This window comes from Cariama cristata, unplaced genomic scaffold (genome assembly GCF_000690535.1).
Source record: "Cariama cristata isolate BGI_N322 unplaced genomic scaffold, ASM69053v1 scaffold34546, whole genome shotgun sequence".
NCBI lineage: Eukaryota > Metazoa > Chordata > Aves > Cariamiformes > Cariamidae > Cariama > Cariama cristata.
Window position 1 is genome coordinate 1 of NW_009620970.1, and position 7,481 is coordinate 7,481.

Here is a 7,481-nt window from a genome sequence, read left to right on the forward strand (position 1 = left end):
GGGGCATCTCTCGGAGGGATCGCTCTGCTGCAGCGACCGTTGAGCTGGAAGGGACTTTGCCAAATCTTTTCGTTAAACAGACCAAGCTACATTCTCTCTGGCTAGGAAGCAAACCTCAGGTGTGTTTCCTCAGTGTCCTGAGTTTTGGGAGTTGCTGCTTGGCTTGCTGCCTATCCAGAAAACCTCTGTTCTCCAAATCTGGAGAGATGCTCTGTTCCCTCTTCTCCTGAAAGCCCCGGGCTTGCTTTTCCTCCTGCCTTTGGAGGCTCAGAGAGTTTTAAAGCTTTTCCTCCTGCCTCTTCAGGCACAGAATTGTAAAATTAAATAAACGGCTGTAGTTTAGTGCCTTTTACATCTAGCTGGCTGTGCACGGGAAGGTCCCTCCAGCTTTTGCTTTATCTCTGGAGGAGTCCAGGGATGTGCTTTATACAGGGGAAGCAGCTGAGTTACTTTCCAAAGCAAATCACATTTCACAGACTCAGTTCAGCCCTTGAACCTGCACGTGCAGTAGTGTGGTTGAATCTGGAAGCGTGTCCCCTCAGTGGTCCAAACCCATCCCGATGCTGGGGGGCTTCTGTAGAGGGTTTCAGCCAAACATGCACCTCTCTGAAAACAGCACGGAAGCACCGGTCTCCAGTTTCAGTGGGAAAGGAGGAGTGAGCAGTCACTTAGTTATTTATTTCTTCATTTATTTATCTGTTTTGGAGGGAGGGAAGTCTACCTGAAGAGGTGAACAAGAAAATTTGCAAAGTGGTGTGTGGATGTAAGCATCCACTAACCGCACGTGGCACTGGGGCTGCTGTGATCTGTAGCTGTTTGGGTGGTTTGAATGATGAGAGTCAAATCCCGTGCCCAGAAAGCATCGGATACAACAGGGCAGGGATCCTTTCTGCCTAAGACCCCTGGTTATGAAGCTATCTGGGAATCATTACAGCCTCTCTCTGTTTTCTTGCAGCTAAAACTGGCTTTGGAGGAGGCTCTCCATATGTACGCTGGATAGTCTGAGATGCGGTTATGCCGCTGCAGAGCAGGGTGTGCCACCAGCAGCTCCGTCTACCCCCTATTTACAGGGGTTTAAAACTTCCGTCTGGGCTCGAGACTTGGCTTAAAGGGCCAGGAGCACAGATGGGCTTTTAAATCCTTTTTAAAAACTGAACTTGAGCACTCTGGGAAAGCTTGAAGACCTCGCAAGTGTCTGAACAAGCCTGGCTAAGCAGCTGCTCTCTGATAGTAACCACTTTTGAGGGCTGGAGAGGGAGGGATAAAAGGAGTTTGGGTTTCTCTGGCCCCTTTCATCTGAACATCACAAGGTGCTTTGCAAACGCGGGGCCCGATTCTGCATGCTCATCCCTGCCAGCCTTGCATCGGGGATGCTGCGAGAGCAGCCTGAACACTCATTTTGTGCCGGTTTGGGTCATTATGCCTTGTAGAGGATTTAGGAAGAAGCATGCCTGGGTCCTAGACTTGCATCCCTCTGTTTTTAAACCAGACTTCATGTTTTTTTAAGGTGAGTCTCCCCAGCTTTAGTAGCAGGGAGAGCTCGCTTTGCCTTGAGCCTAGTTTGGTTTAATTTTGTACGAGATTCTTTGCATTGTCGTTGCAACCCTCCCATTTTCCACCTGGCAAGGAACCGGTCCAGCACTTTCCCGGCGGATGCCGTGCCGCCGCGGCGCTGATTCGGCAGGTGCAGCTAGTGCCAGGGCAGGGCTGCTGCTGCCGAGCCCCGCTCCCCTCCCTGCATTTTCGTTTTTTGATGCGAGGACAGCGTCAGGAAGGTTCCCCGGTCACATCTGCTCTGGCAGCTGGGATGGTGGGTTGCACCGGTTGGGACTGATGGAGAATTGCCTTGCTTTGAGGGCTGCTGTGGGCTGGACGAGCGGCTCTCCGCTTCTGGGGTGCCCAGGACTCCTTTGCATTGCTCTGGGGATCCTGCCGGGTCTGCGAGGTTGGTGCACGCCACCAGTGACACCCGTTCCCCGAGGGCGTGGGCAGGGAGAGTGGAACCTCCATTGGAAATATTTTACAACTTTTTTTACAAATATTTTACAACTTTTATTTGTTTATTTGTAAGTATCGCTACTTTTGACGAAAACAGCTAGTTTTAGCTCAGCGATGAAAATAGACTGGCTTTAAGGGTTGCATCCTGCAGAGGCAAAAGACCTCTGCCAATCTTGGCGCTGGACTTCCAACCGGTTTGGCTTGACTCCGAGCGCTGGTCCTGTCTGGCAGGAAGACTTTGGGCTGCGTTTGCCAGGGTGTAGGAAGGGCTCGGGCTCTCTGGCTCCTCAGCGGTGATGGGCATTTCTGCCTTTTCCTAAGGAAACAGCCTCAAAGCCTCAAATAAAACTACACCCCAGTCTTTAGCAGCAGAGCCTTATTCTAGGCAGGATGGACACGAGTGAGATAAAACCACTCTGCACCCCAGATTGTGCAGAATTGGGTCAGCTCCAAATATGAGCAACAGCAAGAAGCAGATTACCTTTTTTTTTGCAATGGTTTGCTATGACTCCATGAGTCAGAACCGGACTTTTGCATTGAAGCAAAAAAAATGTTTATGTTACTCTGCTGAGAGCTACTGTCCTCTCAATTAATTCATCCTTGCGGATGGAGAGAAATGCATTACAGCCATTTATTTGGGCTTTCTTAAAATGATGAAATTGCTGAGCAATCCTGGAGGTTAACAGTTTCCAGGAGGTTCTTCCCTATTTCCTTAAAAGTGCAAGGATGCTGGCTCTTACAATACTTGGTGACTTTAAGAAAAAGCTTGAAAGCCTTGCGAATCCATGAAAGTCTCAGTCATCCAACGCTGCTCAAATGGCAGACTCTGCTCTGGATCCAAAGCGCAGGTAACCTTTGTTTGGCTCCAGCCCCAGAGTGTCTGCCCCCCACACCTGTGGGTGACCCCCGACAGCATCCCAGGAGCTGCTGCCGTGGGCTGTTGCAGTTTGCAGCTGGGAAGGTGGTGTGCGGGATCTGGCTGGCTCAGCAGAACTGCAGCCAGTGTTGTGCTTTCACGAAAATACCTGGGGGAAAAATTTAGTATCTTGGCCAATGGAGAGCAGCCTGGGGTCTGTTGCAAGTTGGGTGAGATCAAACTAATCCTGCAGAAGGCTTCTCTCGACACGTATTTGCAAATTCTGATTGAAACTAAAAACTCAACAGATTTTTTCTCCAGCCCTGCACGAGGGGAATTGCCGCAGAGCTCAGCCCAGTGGCCTGCACCTGCCTCTTCTTGCAGCAAGGCATTGCTGTGGTACTCGAGCCCGGGAGTAGCTTCTATTGACTTACAAAGAAAGATCCAGTAAAGGATGTTTTCTACACATCCAAAGCAGATTTCCAAAGTGGATGCTGCTCTCGGGGTCCTCCCAGCTTCCACCCTGGTCTTCCCCATTGCAACGTGGAGATGTTGCCCCCGGATGCTCAGAAAGCCAAGCAGCAGCACTGGCTTGGGACCAGCAGCCGGGCCATCTCGCTGTCCCCGGAGACCTGTGATGGGGGAGGCAGGCCATCACCAGTGGCTGGTGCGTGGGTGGATGGGTGTTTGCTAGGTGTGCATGGTGTTAGGTGCAGGGCCCAAGGTGTGTGGGGGACAGGATTGGAGCTGTAGGCTCACCTTTGAGCTCAGGCGGTGGAGCTGCACACTTGGGTCTGTAGGCAGGTGATGGTGAGCACTGCAATGCCTCCTCTGGGGAGACTGTTTTGGCAGCTGTTAATTGGAGGTGGAGATTAGGGTGTGAAAAGCACTGTTTCAGCCAAGAGATGAAACGTGCAGTAACTTTGACAGGAAGGACTGAGCCAGAGAGCTGCTTTTCTTCCAGGGAAGAAACCAGACAGGCTCTCAGATGATGACTTTGTAAATCATAGTTTACACTTAGAAGGGAAGGAAATGCAGGATATCTAATCCTAGGTGGGGGGTGCCTAGTCTCTGGGAGGGACAGGTCCTGCTGCAGAGCCATCAGCTGGATCAGGGCGACCTTGCGGGTTGCAGGACTCCAGCAGAGCCTGACAGGAACGTGCCCAAGTTGGCAGACCTGATGAACCATGCCAACGATGCGGGTGGTACCTATGAGCCTAGCCCTGCTGGCACAGACAGAGCGGTACTAAGCCCAGTGCTGGACACCACAAGAAAGCAGAGGCTCCCTGTCCCACCTAGAGCATCCTTTGACCTGCCAACCCTGGGACATCTCTCCATGCCTTCTCTCTGCTTGGGGGGGGAAGCAACGATTCCCTTCTCCATAGCCACAGGATGGCTCCTTGCGGTGCCTGGTCAGTACCTCTCTCTGCATGCATCTATCTGTCTATCTTCATGCACTTTTGGTTTTTCCATCCTAAACAAGCCTTTTCTTCTTCCTCAGAAGAAACCTGTCTACACAAGGCAGTCTCAATCCTAAGTACAACCTTGAGTCACTGGCTGACCATACGTGCAGCGACAAGAGGCAGAGAGATGCGCTGCTGATCCATGCTGGCTTTGTTCCTCCATGAGCAGGCAGGATGTTTGCAGCAGTTGCCTCTCAGAAAGGAGCAGAGCTGAAGCATCTTTGCAATTTAGGACTTGAACAAGCCTTTGGTGCCCTTGGCCAGGCAGGTATTGCAGGCAGGTTGAATGTTTGCTGAACAGGGTGAAGCTTCTGAGCTCATCTGACTTCTGAGCATCTCTAAGTGATACATCAGTGATGCCACTGGCCTGGGTCTGACTGTTATCATCTTCAGGAAAATGTTCCCAAAATGAGACAATACAAAGAGTTCTCACTCTTGAAACTAATTTGTTTACATAAAAGAAATGCCAGAGAATGCTGCTTTCTCCAAGACATCTGCTACATCTTCGCTGACCTGTCTCTATTGAGAATTTGTCAGTGACTCAAATTTCCACACCTTCCCACGGCAGGGAATCTCTTCCACTCTCCTTCTGGCTCTATCTGGCAACTGCTTTGGCTCTTCCAATGTCGTCTTCTCATTTCACCAATTATTCTTCCTCCTGAAATTATTATAATTTTTATATAAGTAGGGCTTCCCCCCTGCCCCGCCTTTTCAAAGCTCCCTGGATTTGAGGTTTCCTTATTTTCCATCTTGCAGGGTGGATCAACTGCAGCTGCTTAAATTAGGGGGCTTCAATCTTGATCTATATACTGTGTATGGAAAAACAGGAAGGGCTTTCCGCCAATTTTGTGTTAAATCAATGGCTTTTATTAAAAGGGAGCTTGTTCTGTGAGTGACTCATCTGGATTTAAAGGCAGGAGAAAAGAAACGTAAATGCCATGACAAAGCAAGCAGACAAAACTTCAACAAATGGCTCGGGCAGCAGCTCACCCCTGGAAACATTCTTTGCCCAATCTTGGAAAAGGAAGAAAACATGCCATTATTTGGGTTCTTTCCACAAGCAGGGCTGTTTTGAAGCTGCATGTGAGACTTAAGTCATAATCTAGAGCTTCGCACAGTGATCCAGATGTGATCTCAGGATGGAGAGGTGCACCAAGACCTTGCAGAGGGCAGGCACTGCTGGCTTTCCCCCTGATGTGCCTGTCTTGCTGTGTGTGCAGGTAGACAAAGGCTTCTTCTATGGTTTCTACCACCTCAGTCCAGGAAAACAAAGTTCAGAGGAAGGTCCTCATCAAGGACCAGGCGAAGTGCTAGAGCCGGGTTTCCATGGTGACCGCGGGATGCTGCAGATGGGCCTGGTGCCTCGCTTGGGCTCCACAGCCCTGAGAAACACTCTGCGAGTGGCGGGGAGGGAACATCTTTGGGTGCTGGTGAGCACCGAGCACGTTTCCCAGCTCTTATCTCGCCCTTCAGCTGCCCCAGAGAGGGGAAAGGGGGTGAGATATTCTTGCCCGGTGCCCCTGAATGTGGTGTGGAGGGGTGCCATGTGAAAGCCTCAGAGCTGAGGTGCTTCGGCAAAGGTCCCTCCTTACATCCTTGGTTCAACCTCTGGATCCCTCCCAGACCAGGGACCAGGATGGGAGCTTCCGCCCCACCAAAAAGCACCTTTTTCGGAAAGCGGTGAGGGTACTCATGGGATGTAGGAGACTGGTAGCAAGCTGGGAGTCTGATGAGGCCATGGCATTTTAGGCGCACGTGTCTCCATCCCCGAGGAAGGGCAGATGCGCATCGGCTGAGGAGGGGTGATGGTATACAGAGGACCTGTCATGGGGGAGAGAGGCCAGAGCACCGTTCTGGATAGCTTCATCTTATTTGACTGCCTTGCAAAACAAATTACCAAGCCTGTTCTTGGAGAGCTGTACCTATCTTTGAAGCATCCTTGGCCTTCATTTTATCATCCCAAACAGCATTAAATGCTTGCTGGGGAGGCATCTTATCAGGTGCATCTACTTGGAAAGGCTTGAAAGGCTCTTGTCACGCTTTTCTTCATGTGTACTTTGAATTTATAGCTCCCCATTGCCTGGAGAATCCAACTGAGCTGGGAAATACGTTAGAAAAGGAGATGATGCACCCATCCTGAGCAGAGCTGATATTAACGTGGGTGTTACACCTGAGCACAGCTCTCTCCTGCCAAGGTGCCCGCAGTCAGACCGGGCACTGACTCATCGGCAGGGGCAGCCCCGCCGCTTTGGCTGGGACGATAAATGCTGCTAAGTTACAGGAGGAGAAGGAAAGCCAAATCAGCACAAGGGGTTAGTACTGGACGCAGAATCTGGTTTTCTTGGCTTCCAGGTGCAAAGCTGATCAACCGACCCACGGTGTCCTGGGATGAATTTCACAGCCCTGCTGTGTGTCAGCTTCCCCATGCCCAAACTGAAATGATGGCTGGACCTGGGGGGGGGCGGGGGCAGAGCTCTCACAGTCACTCCGGCTTTGCTCAGCATCAGACATCCTCAAAGCTCCCAAGGGTGGTTTGCTGCCTTCATCCTGGGTCATCAGAGCGCAGCGAGATGCAGGAACAGCAATTGTTGCAGCCTGTGTCCAGGACCGCAGCACAGGGATGGGGACACTCATTGCATGGTGTGGGGGCCAGCAGAAAGGTGACAGCCCTGGGTTTGGCCACGGTGGGGTCTCCAAGCCAGCCGTGTGCACCAGGGAGCCGCCCGGCCGGTCCTCTGCAAACAGGGCTATGCCCTTGGAGGAGCAGAAAGCCTTGGGCAAGGATGCTTAGCTGGTATAAAGGCTAGAAAAGAACTTGGCTCTGAAACCATGGCAGCCTGCCACTTCCCGCTGTCCGAGAGGCATTGCATCAAGTGATCTCCACGCACAAGGAAAGCTGAATGCTTTTGACAGCTCGCCATGCAGACTCCCCACGGACGCTGCGAGCCAAGCCGGCTTTCTCACCGTCTCCCACGGCCCCCCAGTTGTAAGCGTGAAACCAAGCTGGTGAATAATTCTGCTGATGCACAGAAGAGAAAATCCTGTTCTCTCCTCCTGGGGCAGACTGGCAGGGCTAATGGGAGGAAGAGGCTGTGACAACTTGATTTTGTGGCTGAGGTCAGCAGATCTGGCTCCTGGGACACATGGGAACAGGCAGGGAGCAG